Source organism: Acanthochromis polyacanthus, chromosome 8, assembly GCF_021347895.1.
Source record: "Acanthochromis polyacanthus isolate Apoly-LR-REF ecotype Palm Island chromosome 8, KAUST_Apoly_ChrSc, whole genome shotgun sequence".
NCBI classification, from domain to species: Eukaryota; Metazoa; Chordata; class Actinopteri; family Pomacentridae; genus Acanthochromis; species Acanthochromis polyacanthus.
In genome coordinates, this window is record NC_067120.1 from 749136 (window position 1) to 765829 (window position 16694).

The following is a 16694-nucleotide window of genomic DNA, read 5'->3' on the forward strand; positions in this document are numbered from 1 at the left end:
GTTCCTCGCGCTGCGTAAACCCCCGGTAGGCAGCACTGATGTGTTCCTAGATCTCAGCAGTTAACATAAAAAGCGCAATGGTATAATTGCAGCAATGACGGCCAAATTTCCCCAAAATACTTCAGATTCAAGTTGTATAAAAACAGTATTTCCCTTCAGCGGAGGCAGCGGCTCAGTGTGCAGACCGCATAAGCACATACAGGCAGGCAGAGTTTGACTGCTGTTGTGATTTGTATTGTTTGGAGGGCAGTTTGGTTCCAATGCGCTTCACAAACTGGCACGTTGTCGATGCACGTCTCGCTGTCAGAGGGTCGGTAATCATCATTGTCACGGCGGCGCTGAGCTGCACAGAGTCCTGCTGTGCGGCTGATGTTGTGGGAATGACTTGAAGGTGTGACTGAATGAGACACAGGAGAGTGTGACTGTCCTAGTTTTTGCTTTTGCATCTGCTTTGGTTTCTGTTTGTCACGTCTGTCTGTTCAGCGACTCACTGATTGAAGAGCTGGCATCTTTTTTCCTCCTTTCTTTCCTTTTTGTGCTCGTTCTTTTTCTTTTGTTGCACCAAGACCTGGGTCGAGTTTGGTGGTGTAGAGTGGACAAACAGAACTGTAATTCTAATGACGGAGCATGAAATGTGTGGGTGTGTTTGCTCTAACATGCTCAGATTAATAGTCAGATTGCTCCTGCTGCTCAGATGGTGCCGCCTGTCCATGCCGTGCCGTGCCATGCTCCAGCTGGAATGGGTTTGGACCCCAACACACCCTCTGCTCAGTTCTTTTTGACACAGCTCTCTCAGCATCGTGGGTGTTTAAACACCATCTGTCCTCAGCGCCGCCCCTTCCAGTTCCACACCCCTCCACGTCCCCACTCCACAAATCCACTTTATTGATTTCGAGCATCCTCTGGTTTCTCTCACACCGTGACCTCCAGCTTATCCTTTTCGACAAACTATCCAGTCCAGTTGATGTCATCCTCACCCGACCAAAGCCACGACAAACTGCTTCCAACAACCTTCAGCAAATGTCAGACTATCCACAAGATTGCTTCTCAGTCATCATCGCACACCCACTACCTGGTCATTGCTTTCCTGCCACTTTACCTCACTAGTCCTCACCAGAACATCTCACTCTTTTCTTTCCACCTCCATTTCACCCCACTTTAGGAAGTCATTTTCTAAAGTTGTTCCCTGTATTTTTGTTTTACAGCGCAGCATATTGACGAAAAATACCAGAAAACAGGTAGCAGGGGTTATATTTGACAACAGAGCACAACACTGTCTTCACACACAAACCAAAAGACAACAAGCTGAAGTCACAAAAAGCACCAGCAGAACCACAGAAATAGGTTTTCTTGAACTAAGCAGTTTAAGTGCCACCGAATCATCACAGGCTGCATACAACAAAAAGGAAACCTGAACTACAACACAAAGTTTCTACTCAATAACCAACTAAAGTATGAACCATAGCGCTAAAAAAAGCCACAAAAACCCAAACTGCTGAGTAGCAGACACTGTACACAACAGCAAGAGCCCGTCCTGTCCCCCATGGCAAAATAAAAGCAGTGAACAATGCCATCTTGTAGGCAAAAGCTTAATCAAAAGTAAAGCCCAGTTTCTCACACCTGTCCAGAAATCTATTTTATCCTAACGCTCCTCTGTGAGGCGTGCTGGGCTCGAGGCAAAAGTGTTCCACAGAACCAGCAGCCAAACTAGGCCAGCAGCACAGAGCAGCAAACCCCCAGCAGAGACGAGTGTCGCCATCCAGGATTACCTCAAAAACAAAAAGCAAAATAATAATGGAGCAACTGAGCAATCACTTCTGCTGGTTTACCTCTCAGCTCACAGATAATTTGCTCCACTGTGCAACAAATAGAGGCCAACTACTCACCAGCACACCAAATTTAAGGGAACAAACCTCACAGAACTGTACCAAAAATCAGTCATCAGGTCCCAATCAAGCCAGCGGACAAACTCCCGCATCTTATGACCTTAGAGCACACAAAACAAAGTGTTTACAACCCAGCAGTCAGTGGATGGCTGGTGTTTGGCCAGAGTGAATAGAGGTGGATGTATTTAAGAACGGGTATTTAACAAAGCACAAACACATGGAACTAACAGCAGAGGATGAAATGAATAAATACAACCTAAAGAGGACTTCCTCTTGGGTGTATATAACCTACTATACAACAAAAATATCTAAAAAACCAAACTACACTAACCAAGCTGAAAATACATTGGAAGTAGCACCCCGACCTGCAAGCTAACGATGATTTACAAACACAAAAAGGTTTCAAAAGTCAAATTGTGCCGAATCAAGCTCTGGAACCTCAAAGGAAACAGCAAGTGTCTAAATCCTAAGTAGGAAAACAACTGAGATGACAGGCCTTATGAATCCAGGGTCTGGTCCAATCAGACGTCAGCTCTGGAGAAGTAGGCGGGACCACAAAGGCATGGAGGCCAATCAGAGTGCAGGAAATGCTGTACTAGGTTGTATAAAATAGGTCATTATTTCAATGAAAGGGAAAAGTAGTGGACCACTTAAAGCTGTGTTTCTCAGATGTGGACAGTTCAACCAATGCTCCACCCGAAAACTTCTGCACTGTGAGGCCAGTTGGGGTTCAAACTGTGGAGCAGCTGTTTATCTCAGATCTGTAACATCACACACAGTTATTCACACACCACCTACTCACCGCTACATTCTCCATATGCCTTCTCCCCATTGACTGCATACCTCTAAGCTTCTACTTGCTAGCAGCTGTTGATGTCCTCCCCTGGTTTTCTCATTCCGCCCTCAGATTACTCGCCTCCCTCGCCAACACACCCATCTTTTTGAACACAAACATTCAGAGAAAACTCACAGGAGCAGCTTTGAAGGAGTGGAGCCATTAGTGGACACTCACCCACCACGAGGCACCTGGGATGAGTCTGCTGCAGAGAGCCAGATAACAGCTTAAAGCTCTCGCACACCAAACTTTGAAGTGTGCGTGTGATTTTTGTGTGTCTGTAGCTAGAATGTGGGCCGTCGCTGAGTGCCAGAACAGATTAGCGCGTTATGGATTGTATGGACTTTGATGTGGACACTGAAGTTTGGTGATAAGTTTCTGTCCACACTTTATTTTCCCAGAAATTCACAGTAGTAACTTTAATGAGTTCTGCCCATAGATCTCTTTAACATGAGTGTGTGCAGACATTAGTGTGTGTGTGCACATCGTATGCATTTTTGTGTTTTGGATGTTTCTGAGCTGTTGATCCATGGACGCTCCCACTCAGTTAACAAAGCATTCAAGTGATTCCATTAATATTAATTAGAAATGTCAAGCCGCTTTGCTTTCTCACCTGGTTGGCGCTGATTGGTCCTCACCTGGCTGAGCTGGAATCTTTCCTCTCACTCCCATCACTGTTGCTCCTTGCTTGGCCTGCTTTTGCATTTCTCCAGACAGTGAGCTTTATAATCTTCTCCGGCTGCAGTTTCTTTGCTCTTGCGAGTATTTTCATCCTCTTAACACCTGCGCTGTGGATTCAGTACTCCCCTGTGTCAGGACGACGGCGGTGGCAGTCACACTTCATATTCCTAACACAGAATTGCAAAAATTGGCAAGCTGGAGCTCACTCATTCATTTTCTGCACTCGCTTAATCCTTGTCAGGGTCATGAGGGAGCCTGAAGCTTATGCCAGCACACGATGGCCACGAGGAGAGAGGTACGCCGCATGATCCACCACAGCACCGTCACACACTCACATTCAGATAATATGAACCATTCTTCAGTCCACCTCAATTTTATTGGTTAGTCGGTGGGAAAGAGATGCAGAAAAATGTCCAGAAACCAAAGCAAGCACAGTAAAAAGGAGCTAACATTTACCTTTAGTCAGAGACAGAGATCATCTGGAACAGAAATTAAAAAATGCAGATTCCTCCTCAGCGTCTGCCTCTCATTTTCAATAATAATCATCCAGAATTTTGCAGGATTAAATCACAGCATCTCCTGTTGAGACTCGTGCTTTACTCTAATTGAAATTCAACAGTGCTGTTGTTGTAATTTGGTGTTATCATGGCACTGAGCACTGCTACAAATAAGCTGTCAGAATGGAAACAATGACAGTTTTTACTGTTGGTACAGAATCCGTGCAGCACTAAAAGTCATGCAGAGTACTTCCTGTTAATGCCAGCTTTATGGCACTATCTGAACAGCAGACAAGGACGTACCTGTCCACTGCCAGCCTTTGTTAAATCTGAACAAATTGCCCTGTGTGGACGATACAAATGGAGGAGTAGCAGCAGTGTGAGTCATAGCTGGTGGACTGTGTCACTCCCACGGCAGAGCAAACAGAGCAGGGCTGTGTTTTCCAAGGAAGTGCATATGGAGGGAGATTCACTTTGTCTGCCAGCAGCTGTGGCTCTATTAAGGGTTTGGCTGAATGGATCTGTGGCCATCTGCTCTGGACCAAGTTACAGGGAGCGGAACTGTACACCGCCAATATCTGTAATGTCTGTCTGGATCTGACTTTACATGCTCTCCAGTCTGACAGCAAACACTCTCCTCCACAGACGTTCACTCCAGCAGCAACACGAGGCCTTTACACTCCTCTACTGCTCTGTGTTTAGAGGGCCGAGGTTTTCACCCTCGTGTCGTCCTGCGGGTCAAACTGACCCGTTTTAAAGTTTGAAAATGTGGAAAAAGGATATTTTCACAGTGAAACTTCTGATGTCCACATTTTCAACATCATAGGGAATTCTCTGAACATTTTTTGGTGGAAAAAAATAAATGTTAAAAATATTCACAAAAATATCAACCAAATCGAGCAAATTTCGCTTGATTTTGTTTTTTGTGTGAATATTCTTAAAGAAAATATTACAAGTTTTACTGACATATATGGAATCACTTTAAATATTTTTAGGATGTTTTTGGATAATTTTAACTCATTTTTAAAAAATATTTACAAGAATTTTAGGCAAAAACAAATCAATGATATTGACCGATATTATATTTGTATGCTACTATCAGCCGATAACGGACATCTCTAGTATTTATGAAAACGAGTGCAAACATTACGTTTAAGATCAGGAAAATGAACACTCAGCCATCGATCTCCATATTCCAGTATTCTCAGATACTCTGGTTCACTGCTTTAAGCTCACCATCCTGTGAACCACCGTGGGACCGGCCGTACATCCCATCATATCAGTTACTGAATTTAAATGCTCATATCTCTCACTATCCCTTATTGTTCTAAAACTTCTCTGGCAGGAAAACCAACCAAAGACCAAGAGAGGAAGCCAGAAAACATAATAATTCAGCGTCACCTTGAGGTTAAGAGCGGTTTTAAAATGAGCTCTTGGTTCCTTTAGGTTTAACATGAACACCGTGGATGCATGGCTCAGGCCAGCTTGGATTAAGATACCGTGACAAACGTTGGCTCTGAGATGCCTTCTTGAACAAGAGGACAATCTGTCCCATCTGTCTGTGGATCTCCTGCAGCTCGGTGTCTGCTGCTTTTCTGCATCTTCAGCGTTGAAACACACTTAAGGCCTCGACACACTGTGTGATTGTCAGCGTCCCAGACCAAACGGTGAGAGAATTGTGGTGATGTCTTTGGTCTTGACTCTAAATTGGTGGTCCTACGTCGCACTGAGAGACAGGTTCAAGGATGGCCGTTGTCATGGCAACCAAAGACAAGCTGCCATAAAGTTCTGGGTGATCGTCTCACAGTGTGATGCTGCTGGACCTACGACAACTAACTAACCAATAGAAATGCAGGATGAAATGGCCTACCGATCAGCACCACACTGGAGCTAAACCCACATAGATGATTTACAGTGACAATGGTAACATTTACGTCCTCCTTTTTTTGAGATTTCTCTCCAAACGCATGAACGTCAGCAGGATGAGGGCTCCGTTCATGTTTGGTTAGTTTCTCTGTTATTGTAGGGTTCATGTTTGGCTAGTTTCTCTGTGATTGTAGGCCTCATGTTTGGCTAGTTTCCCTGTGATTGTAGGGTTCATGTTTGGCTAGTTTCCCTGTGATTGTAGGGTTCATGTTTGGCTAGTTTCCCTGTGATTGTAGGCCTCATGTTTGGCTAGTTTCCCTGTGATTGTAGGGTTCATGTTTGGCTAGTTTCCCTGTGATTGTAGGCCTCATGTTTGGCTAGTTTCCCTGTGATTGTAGGCCTCATGTTTGGCTAGTTTCCCTGTGATTGTAGGGTTCATGTTTGGCTAGTTTCCCTGTGATTGTTGGCCTCATGTTTGGCTAGTTTCTCTGTGATTGTAGGGTTCATGTTTGGCTAGTTTCTCTGTGGTTGTAGGGTTCATGTTTGGATAGTTTCCCTGTGATTGTAGGAGCTCAGTTTATGCTTCAGTTGTTTGTCATGCATGGACGACGTACACTGATGATGCTTTATTCTTGTCAGCTCATGTACATCGTAGGCTGAGATCCAGCTGTGTTTTCATCGTTTAATCTGCACAGAGCAAACTCCGTGCCCAAAGATCATTAAATTCATGTCGTACAGTGTAGCAAGCTGAGAGCTTAGAAGATTGTTAAAATCCCTCATTGCGCAGAGGCCTTTCGATTCACATTTCTTCTAAAAACACAGTTTAACCATTTAATTATCCATACCCAGTTATTTTTAATCATAGGTCAGATATTTAAATTGACAGCATCCTACTGACACACAGCAAAGACAAACCTTGTAATCCTAAAACTGACATTCAGCCATGAAGACACTATTCTGAACTTCAAGAGGCTCCGGAGCTTTTTTCTGAGCTTTAACCACCTGTGAGGCAGGTTTACGTTCCATAATATTCTGATGCTGTGGGTTTTTATTCAGCTGATGCTACATTTCATGTGAATGAACACTTTAAACACCCGGTTACAGCTGTGGGGGTGAAAAGCGTGTGTGTTTCTGCATGTCAGGGTGCTGTGTAGTGAAGTTTTACATGCAAAGCGTTCGTTTTTTGTTCTTCGTGTAACAGAAGATGTGCTCTCCCATTAGCATAAGTCAGTTTAACCGAATCGAATTCCTCTCGGCTTGCCTCGGCACGTTTTAGAGGACAGAACGAATATCTGACCTCTGAAATCAACAGAGAATTCACCCCACAGTGTTTATTCTGGGTTTGTTTTTCTGGTTGATCTTCTCCAAACTGTGAATAGTGGAGGTTCTGTGTGTGTGTGTGTGTGTGTTTCTGCCTGTCTTCGCATGCTTAAATGCCCGTGTGTGTAATTACAAGGATTTTGAGTGATTTCTGTATTATATTTCCAATCCTACTCCAGTGAGAGGATGACAGATCCAATTCTCGCTGCCACAGAGGACAGTTTGTGTTTATGCCAATTTCTTGTATGAAATGTCTTTTCAGTACAGTAGCAGGCATAGCAGCGTGCTTTATGCGCTGCTTTCCAGGGAAAATTCTCCACAAAGTACACTAGTTCATCATCATCTTGTCATATTCTTGGCTAAATGGTCCCACAAATTTTGCTTTTAATGCAAATTAAATCCGCCATTCCAACTGTTTTGCATTTCCATTTTTTTTTTTACTAAAAATCATAATAAGTTGTTCATCATCATTTAGTGTGCAAAAAAAGATGATCAAAATTAGTCCAAAGGGTGAAATGGATCAAAATGAGTGGTGCTGAAAGGACAAGAAAGACCACGGAAATGCGATAAATTTTCACCCGCAGTTTTACGGCTGAATAATGAAACCGCATCTCTGCTAAAAACGAGCATTAAGCTTGAATAAAAAACAAAAAAAAATGCAAATCATCATTCACTCGCCCCAATTGCTGCCTTTCTCCCTCCTTCTCTTCCCTCACATTTGAGCCAGAGCGTAAAGAAGCTCACAGCCAAACTCATGATGGACCCATTCAGGCCAGAACTGCAACTTTCTGTAAAGGGACAAAAAAGCACATTTAGTGTAGCTTCAGCTGCCTGTGTAGAAAAGTTTATATCAGGGATGTCAACCTCATCTTAGTCCAGGTTCCACATTTAGTCCACTCTGATCTCCAGTGGACCAAACCGTAAAACCACAGCAGAATAACCTCTAAATAACCACAACTCCTGATGGTTCCTTTATTTTACTGCAAAAATGTACATTCTGAAAATGTTCACATTCAAGGAATTATCTTTTTACAGAACATCATGAACAACCTGACATTTCTCTAGAAATATACGTTCAGTTTCATCCACATTCAGCCTCAGTTTATCATTTCCTCATTACAACTTCCAGATCACAGAGTGTCTACAAAGAAACACAACATTTAGTCACCTGGAACTGAACCATGGAGGATTTACTGGAGGATCAGAACAACAAAAGTCAGGCAAAAAGCAACAGAAACAGACAAAATGTTACAAAAATGAGACACAAAGTGACAAAAGAACAAAGAACAATCTAGTATTTTACTTTATGATACAAACAACTTGTCATGATCTAGAAATGATTTTAAATTTATAATTTTACTAATTTACAATCTGCAGTTAATGTCTTCTCTGTAATTTTTACACTCTGAGGGCCGGATTGGACCCTCTGGAGGACCACTTTTGGACCACGGGCCTCATGTTGGACACCCCTGGTCTTTATCATGTCTCCATGGAGTTGTGTGCTTCCATGCTTCATGGGGACAACTTGACAGTATTGTGGGTGTGGTGTGTGTTCTGGGTGAAATCCGTTGGTGTGTGCATCCGGCTCAATAACAGTCACTGCTTTAGACCTTCTGGTTCCTCCCCTGCCACCTCACCAGCCTGTCAGCTCCATGTCCCTCCTCCTCGTCCTCCTCTTCCTCCTCCTCCTCCTCCTCCCTCCTCCTCCTCCTCCTCCTCCTCCTCCTCCTCCTCCCTCCTCCTCCTCCTCCTCCTCCTCCTCCTCCTCCTCCTCCTCCTCCTCCTCCTCCTCCTCTTCCTCCTCCTCCTCCTCCTCCTCCTCCTCTTCCTCCTCCTCCTCCTCCTCCTCCTCTTCTTCCTCCTCCTCCTCTTCCTCCTCCTCCTCTCCTCCTCCTCCTCTTCCTCCTCTTCCTCCTCCTCCTCCTCCTCCTCTTCCTCCTCTTCCTCCTCCTCCTCTTCCTCCTCCTCCTCCTCCTCCTCCTCTTCCTCCTCCTCCTCTCCTCCTCCTCCTCCTCCTCCTCTTCCTCCTCCTCCTCCTCCTCCTCCTCTTCCTCCTCCTCCTCCTCCTCCTCTTCTTCCTCCTCCTCCTCTTCCTCCTCCTCCTCTCCTCCTCCTCCTCCTCTTCCTCCTCTTCCTCCTCCTCCTCTTCCTCCTCCTCTTCCTCCTCCTCCTCCTCTTCCTCCTCCTCTCCTCCTCCTCCTCCTCTCCTCCTCTTCCTCTTCCTCCTCCTCCTCTTCCTCCTCCTCTTCCTCCTCCTCCTCCTCTTCCTCCTCCTCCTCTTCCTCCTCCTCCTCCTCCTCCTCCTCTTCCTCCTCCTCCTCCTCCTCCTCTTCCTCCTCCTCCTCCTCCTCCTCTTCTTCCTCCCTCTGGGCTGAAGAATGTTCTCCAGGTGATGAGGTGACAGTAGGTGGAACTGGAATTTGAAAGGTGCTTTATTCACCCTCTTCAGAGGAGATGTGCAGGTCTGTTTTATCCGCCTATAACGCCGTCCTAAATCTCCATCACGTCTCATCTGCTTGTGTGCAGCGGCAGGACACAGATTGCTGTGCTTCAAGTGATTTGTGGTCGCTGATGTGAAGACTCAGTTAAGGTTTACAGCCGGTGTGCTGCCAACCCACTTTTGGCACTTCTGACACATTTTCTTTTCAATCTTTGCCACAGTTTTGATTCTGCACATGGCTCAGGATCAGAAAAAATAAAGTGGTCGTCTGTGACAGCGGCCTCAGTCGACGGAAACGCAGATACAAGATGATCTGAAAGAAAACCTGTGGTACTCTAGCTCAGTGATGTCATGGTTTAAATGTGGTTTAAAGACTCCCTTCAATGAAAATCTTTTTTTATACCTTGATGTGTCCATAATGGGCTGCACAGTGGCTCAGTGGTTTGCACTGTCGCCTTACAGTCTCAAGGCCCCCGGTTCACATGGAGTCTCCATGTTCTCCTGTATGTGTGGCTTTCCTCCAGCTTCTCCAGCTTCCTCCCACAGTCCACAAACATGCTGAGGTTAACTGGTGATTCTAAACTGTCTGTAGGTGTGAATGTGAGTGTGATTGTCTCTATATGTAGCCCTGTGACAGACTGTTACCTGTCCAGGTGTCCCCTGTCTTCACCCTCAGTCAGCTGATAGACTCCAGCACCCCCCATGACCCTGATGAGGACTAAACGCTGTATAGATGAGGGATGGATGTCTGTAAGGTGTTTCATTTTCTTACATATTTGTGCCTTGAATCTGCAGTGAATCAATGACAGTTTCAAAAACAGACCATCAAGATTTCATACTTAACAAACTAAAGGTCCCAATAATTCTGAATTTGCATTCCATCATTCAGACTTTTTACATTAAATCTCTGCTTGAAACACATTTTTTTCCTAATTCTTCCAGGATTACACCTTTCCATTGTGTAGCAGAGAGTAGTTTTATAGTGTTTGAGTAGCAGCCGTCAGTTTATAGTGAGAAGATTAGCACAGCGATGTAAAGCTACAGCTAAGAAGCGATTATGGAAAAAAAAATTCTAAATATGTAATTTTAATGTAGTAAGATGAGGTTTTTAAATCGATGACTGTAGAGTTAGTTTTAAACTCATTTCTCTTAGTTTAGAAACGGTGATGTAGTGAATTATTCCATTAAAAGAAAACTGGCTGGCAAGCAGCTCAGTAATCAATTAACAGTAAATTATTTATAAAGGAAAATACCAAACTGTCTCTGGGGACACTTTCACAAATTGCTTTCCAAAAGTTCCGTTATCTTTCAGTGATCCTAAATATCAGATAATGCAACGATGTCACCAACTAGTGGAGGTCGAACTACCTTCATGACATTTTACAGACTGAACCATCAGTCTTTTGGAAGTAATTACCACATATTTGGATCAAGAATGTAGTGTTATTGAGCGAGCCATAAATCCAGGATTCAGATGCATAAAGCTTTCTGTGTCTAACCACTATTACAGGATTCCTCTTTGCATACATCCCTGTGTGACATTTATTGAGCTGCATGTTAACCTGGCCCATTTCTGTAAAACCCAGATCCTTCTGGACCCGGGTGAACGTGCACGAGCCTCATTTGTGCTCCTCCGGTTAGCCACGAGCAGACGTAGAATCATCCGATAGCGTTTTGTTCCTCGTTCCACCACTCATTAGACCTGCCGATGAGGAGAACGCCAAAGGAGAAGCAATGGTGTGACGGTGGTAAGATTCTCCAGCAGCAGCAGAGCAGCTGTCACTCCGCTGTGTCTATTTATAGTCTGCATCTAATCACACGCACCTGTAAATCACCATCAGCAGCATTCAGTCATTAGAGCACGTCTGAAGAAGCTTCTCTGATTACTTTGATGCAAAGATCAGACTCACAACAACCTGGGATAAAACGAAAAGATCTCGATTACAGGAGGAATGATTCCTCAAATGTAGATTAAAGGATGGACAGAATGCACCATGATCTAATTAAACAGTGAAGTTTGGAGTCATGGTGTTCTATTTAAAAAAAACTAAATTAATATCCCAGATAGCAAACTATGGGTGAATCAATGCTGAATCTATGCTGAGACCTAACGTAGAAATTATACAGAAAGCGCAAGGTTGATAAAATGTTGAGTCAACGTTTGCTTACATAGATTACATGTTTGCAAACATAGATTCAACATTAATTAAACATTGACCTGTCAAACATTTTAATTAAACCAAAATACAACGTAGATTCAATGGTATCTTTTAAACACAAACTTCAATGTTGACAAAATGTTGTTGAATCAACGTTGATCCAACCATCAGTCTTCAACCGTAACCACAATTCAACCTTCTTAACCCTAATTCAACATTGATTTAACATCTTTTGCTATCTGGGTAAAGTGTGATTTATGGTTGAAAAGCAAACGTTGACTCAACATTTTATCAACCTTGCGCTTTCTGTATAATTTCAACGTTAGGTCTCAACATAGATTCAACATTGATTCACCCATAGTTTGCTATCTGTGTATGTTGTTACTTAGTTTCAGAAAACTTAAAATATTAATTGTAAGTGGATTGTAATTAGCCATAAATTGTGTTGTTCCAGTTACAACACTCAAATGCTGCATACTGGTAAGAAGAAAAGACTCTAACTGTAAATGCTAAAGTATAAATTTAACAATAAAAGACCATTAGTAAATTATATTCATAAATAACTTTTCAGTTTAAAATTTTGGTAATTTACTCAGCAAAATGTAATTTTAATTTTAAAAAATGTACAGACGTCCCAGTTTCCACATAATGTGTTTATATTTGTCATGTTTAAAAACTAAATTATTAAATAAATGCGTATATAAGACGCTCTGTGCCTTATGATAATGATGATTAAAAAAAGGTTTATACCTTTAATCATGTAGAGAATAAAGAAAAAAAATTCTGACTTCACAAACAGTTGTGTTAACAACACTGGAAAACGACACAAAGCTAAAATTAACAAACAATAAGATATTTTACTTCTTCCATTTTTTTATTTTATTTTTTTATAGTCTACAGTTCAGCTGAATTTTTGTCACATTTTTGGTCAATACTTGGATGTTTGTTTGGTTGGTTTCGCTGATTATATTTTATTTTTTAAATGATAAATATAAAATAAAGTGGTTTTATTGACATATCAGAATGTTTGGCTTAAATTTGGTCCCATTTACTGACAGAATGATGTGAGGAGCTCAAGGACTGCTGAAAAGTTGGCAATCCCATGATCCTCTCAGTTTACAGACTCTGATGAATACTGTCATTTTTATTCTTTAAGGATAACGTCTCTTTCACAGCAGCCTGTTCAGAGGGTTAATTGGCGCATACTGTAAGTTTGTTCCCATCCGGACAAGAAAAGTCTGCAGAAATAGAGCTGACCCTGCCGTCCGTCATTCTCCAGCCAACAGAACAGAAAGAAAAGTTAGTTTACATTAATAAGAAGCAGCAGAACCCAGAAGATGGGTTTGGTTTTTTGGTTTTGTCTTTGTCAGCCTACAGACGTACAGTGAAGATGATATTCATTGTATTATAATGTATAAAAAGGCACACAAACCCAAATGAAGCTCAGACACTCACAGTGAGCCCCTCAGCTGTAACCATCATTATACACCACTCCATCCCATCACTGCCGCTTTAATTTGCTCTGCTGCTGTTGCTCTTATATCAGGAGTTGCAGTGTAAGGCTGAGGTATAATTATGATTTATGTCAACAATGAGGCTGTATTTTTCACCGTTTGATTGCTTGTTCACTGAAGTGCCGCTAGAATAAACAGATATCAGTCTTCTCATCACTTGTCTCTCTCTCCGTTTCATTCCTTCCCATTATTTCCCAGCCCTTCGTTTAGGTTTCACGCTGTGAATGCTAAACACAGAACACAGCTCTCATCGCTCACATCCAGTTTTTACCCAGTTTTATAGATTTATTTCGCTTGATTTACTGCATCATCAGAGGCATTTCCACTTTGTGTTGGAGGTTGGTACTTCTAGTGAAAAGGCAGCAGTACTGTCATCTAATATAATATTTTTCAACTTTAAACGCCCATTGCCTCGCTTTAGATGGCTTAGTGCACAGAGAGAGAGTTACAGTTTAAAGTTTGAGCTTCTCTGCTGCCTTGGAAAAAGACGTGTTCATCCACCAGTCTAATAACGGCATCACTGAAGGGAGTCCAGCCTGACGGTTGGCATCGACTCAGGGTTGACTCTCCAGGACGTGTTTGATTGAGCTCGCCAGCAGAAGCAGATTAATGAGGTCTGTACACGTGTCAGCAGGCGAGATCAATGAATCACAGAAATAACTGATAACAGAGAAACTGACTGGAAGAGTTTCCAAAGAGGAGTTTGACCCAGGCCTACTTATCTGAGAGTACTGACCTCTCTGTCCCTCTGGTGAACGCTCCCACCTGGAAACCACCGTCAGCGGCAGGGTTTCACTCATTAGTGCTCAACTGAAGAATGACGTCTGGTTGGTTTGATTTAGTTCTACAGATCAGAGTATGATCTGAAAACAACAGGACAGAATGAAAAGATCACTAATAGAGGGGAGAGGATTGATCAGCTTTAGCTAAATCTGTAATATAACCCTAACCTTTATTAAAATATTCATTCTAAGTGTGTTGGAACTGGCAATAAAATCTGTTTAAAACTTTTGAAGAAATAGTTTAAATGGGGTGTCAAACATATGGCGACAGACCAAAACCAGCCCTCCAGAGGGTTCAGCCGGTCCTTGTGTGTAAAAATTCCAGAGAAGACATTAACTGCAGGTTTTAAATCTGTAAAGCTGAGCATTTTAAATAATTTCTAGATCTTGACAAGTTGTTTTGATCATAAAGTAAAATACAGGAGTTCCTCGGTTTATGACGTCATCGACCTACGGAGTTTCATCGTTGCATCGGAACTGGTTCATGGAACTAGATGAATGAGTGAGACTTTATCTGGTTCTCTGCTGGTTTATTGAAGCTTCACACAGGATGCTGTGGGCCGTAGCCAGAAGAACTAGAAAAACCTCATAACTTAGCTCCAGAAGAACTAGAAAAACCCATAACTTAGCTCCAGAATAACTAGAAAAACCCCATAACTTAGCTCCAGAAGAACTAGAAAAACCCCATAACTTAGCTCCAGAATAACTAGAAAAACCTCATAACTTAGCTCCAGAATAAGTAGAAAAACCCCGTAACTTAGCTCCAGAATAAGTAGAAAAACCCATAACTTAGCTCCAGAATAACTAGAAAAACCCCATAACTTAGCTCCAGAAGAACTAGAAAAACCCCATAACTTAGCTCCAGAATAACTAGAAAAACCTCATAACTTAGCTCCAGAATAAGTAGAAAAACCCCGTAACTTAGCTCCAGAATAAGTAGAAAAACCCATCACTTAGCTCCAGAATAACTAGAAAAACCCATAACTTAGCTCCAGAATAAGTAGAAAAACCTCATAACTTAGCTCCAGAATAACTAGAAAAACCCCATAACTTAGCTCCAGAATAAGTAGAAAAACCCCATAACTTAGCTCCAGAATAAGTAGAAAAACCCATAACTTAGCTCCAGAATAACTAGAAAACCCCATAACTTAGCTCCAGAATTAGCCGCCGTTCCCAGCTCTCTCTACTGCTGACTCTCAGCCAATCAGAGGTGAGCTAACTAAACATGGTGCATTCACTGACATTAGGTAAATCTGGAACTGAACAATAAACGGTGAAACCTCAACAAACTCATCCAGGTCCTGGTGATTCTCTGGAGTCTGGTTGGTTTCTGCTGAAGCTGCTACGATTTAAAGGTGGAACATTTCAGGTCATGAACCTCCTCATCAGTCTTTGTCTGGATGCTGCTAAATTACCACATTGCTCTCTGCTTTAATGAGACTCAAAACCACAAAAACAAGACACAAAATGAGAAAAACTGGACACGAATTGACAAAAATGAGACACAAAACAATAGAAACTTACAGTGATGACTGACAGTGGAAATTGATTTACGTTAATCAATAGGAATGGAACTCTGATGTAAGTACCTGTCCAGGGTGTCCCCTGCCCTCGCCCGAGTCAGCTGGGATAGACTCCAGCACCCCCGCGACCCTCGTGAGGATAAAGTGGTGTATAGAGGATGGATGGATGAGCTCTGATGTAAGTCAAGGACCTCCTGTGCTGCATGGTTCAGTTCCAGGTGACTAAATGTTGTGTTCCTTTGTAGACACTCTGTGATCTGGAAGTTGTAATGTAGAAATGATAAACTGAGGATGAATGTGGATGAAACTGAACTTATTTTTCTTGAAAAAATTCAGGTTGTTCTTGATGTTTTGTAAAAATATACGTAGTTTCTTAAATGGAAACATTTTCAGAATTGTACTTTATGACACTAAAACAAGGGGAAACATTCAGAGTTATCATGCTCTGATTTTTCTGTTCGCTGAAGATAAAACTGGGCTGAACGTGGCTCCTGAACTAAAATGAGTTTGACACCGCTGATTTAAACCCTGAAAAATCCTCTGAGTAGGTGCAGCATATTCATAAATAACTTTTTAAGGTTCAAATTTTACAAATGTATTTAGTAAAATGTAATTTGTTGTAAAAAGAACTCCTGAATTTGAACATTATTTGTTTTAACTCAGCGCTCACACACTAATAAATCCTCCTCTGCTAATCAGAGTATATTTTCCTCTGTTTGACTGATCTGTATGTGGCTGATTTGTCTTCGTAAAACCACCCGTCATCATTTATTTGTGATAATAGTTCAGCTTTTAACACCGGGACCTTTGTACAGGAAATATATCTCTTAATTTGCCCCTAAATTTTCTTTAAAAAGTGATCTACGGCTCATGTCTATGAAGTCCCCGGAGCTTTGAGGTGCTGCAGTGCAGACAGGACTGGTGATCCAAACCCCATGCAGGTGTTTGTTGTCCCTGAATTGTCAGTCAGCTTTGTTTTAGTGGCGGTGTGTATTTATCACCAGCCTTAAGTGCTCTCACAGAGTGCCTTAGGGGCCATAACTCAGACTAATGGAAAACAAAGACCTGGCCAAGTCAGACAGGACACTGCATCTCCTTCTGGCACTTCCACCTATCGCATCTCTGCTCTCAGCCTCGTGTGGAGTTTTGAAAAATCAGCATGTAGTGATAATTTTAGTCTGCAAACACTGA

At 42.3% G+C, this 16694-nt stretch overlaps 1 long non-coding RNA gene across 1 annotated transcript; it reads right to left on the reverse strand.

Annotated features, from left to right (window-relative positions):
* Window positions 1-14573: 14573 nt before the first annotated feature.
* Window positions 14574-15273, reverse strand: LOC127535191 (uncharacterized). The gene is made up of 3 exons (XR_007943858.1): window positions 15121-15273; window positions 14795-14860; window positions 14574-14696 (listed from the first exon to the last, which is right to left on the reverse strand). It is a non-coding gene; the product is annotated as an uncharacterized LOC127535191 (long non-coding RNA).
* Between the last annotated feature and the right edge of the window lie 1421 nt (window positions 15274-16694).